We start from the raw sequence: 1,473 nt of genomic DNA, 5'->3' as shown, positions 1-1,473 counted from the left end.
CAGCCTACTCCGTAGCAGCTGAGATCCCAGCAACAGTACCCTGCACCACAGGGCCCTCTCTTCTGGGACCAACATCAGCACAACCACAAAAGACCCAGAGCAGCTGCAGCGAGGAACAACAGCATCTCAGCAAAGCAGCAGCCTGGTCCACACCCCCACTGGCCTGAGCAGCAGGAGTAGAGGAGTTATGCCGCAGCCATAAAAGGGCCAAACCACACCAACCTGGTATAGATTAAGGACCTGCTCAGACTTATATACACACGTCTGGAACAGTAGTAGTGAGGAGATCATTAATCATTACAATGTGGAACATACAAGGTATTAATTCATCCAGTTTTGGTTACAAAACCCAAACCTCAGATTTTAGAAAAAACATATCAGACATGGACATAATAATATTACAGAAAACATGGCGCAAAACTGATGAAGTCACTCTTTGTCCCCCAGGATATTGTGAAATATTTTTATCCTCTAGAAAACATGAAAAAATCACACGTGGAGAACATACAATTGGTAAATATCAAAACCCATTAGACTACCCCATTACAGAAAATGAACTGATTGATAAAATCCAGGACCTAAAAAACTAAAAAGCAAGTGGAGCAGATGGCATCCTCAATTAAATGCTCAAGAACACAGAGCACAAATTAAGATTGGCCCTACTCCCGCCGGAGCTCCGTCAACACCCTCCGTAGACGCTCCAGGTGAGTCTCCCAGCCCTCGGAGTGTATAACGACATCATCCAGGTAAGCCGTGGCGTAGGCTTGGTGGGGCCGGAGCAAGATGTCCATCAACCACTGGAACATGGCTGGTGCCCTGTGTAGGCTGAAGGGAAGCATCCGGTAATGCCAGTGGCCATTGGGAGTGCTAAAGGCTGTCTTCTCCCGAGACTCCTAGGAGAGGGGCACCTGCCAATATCCTTTGGTGAGGTCCAAGGTGCTGATGTATCGAGCCTTGCCCAGCCGGTCCAAGAGCTCATCCACCCGCGGCATGGGATAGCCGTCAAAGGCGGAAACTTGATTGACCTTCCTGAAGTCGTTACAGAACCGGAGGGTGTTGTCCGGCTTTGAAACCATCACTACGGGGCTGGCCCACGGGCTACGGGAGGGCTCGATGATTCCTAGTCGGAGTTGCTCGGGCCGGGGAACCCACTTCTTGAGCAAGTTAACGTGGTAGATTTGCTCCGTCCGTCGGCGGCCAGGTTGCCGCACCCGGTACGTCACCGGTCCCATCCGTTCCACTACGGTGTAGGGCCCCGGCCAGGTCGCTAGGAACTTGCACGCAGCTGTCAGGACCAGTACCACCACCCGATCGCCCGGCTGGAACTCCCGAGCCTGGGCGGGCCGGTCGTACAGCCGTTGCTGGGCAGGCTGGGCGGTCACGAGGTGTTCTTTAACCAGTGGCATGACCCGGTCAATCCTTTCCCTCATTTCCCGCACGTGCTCGACGAGGCTACGAAGGGGGGCGGGTTTG

The sequence above is a fragment of the Sinocyclocheilus anshuiensis genome, unplaced genomic scaffold (assembly GCF_001515605.1).
Source record: "Sinocyclocheilus anshuiensis isolate Anshui unplaced genomic scaffold, SAMN03320099.WGS_v1.1 scaffold3807, whole genome shotgun sequence".
NCBI classification, from domain to species: domain Eukaryota; kingdom Metazoa; phylum Chordata; class Actinopteri; order Cypriniformes; family Cyprinidae; genus Sinocyclocheilus; species Sinocyclocheilus anshuiensis.
Note: the sequence above shows the minus strand (reverse complement) of the source record.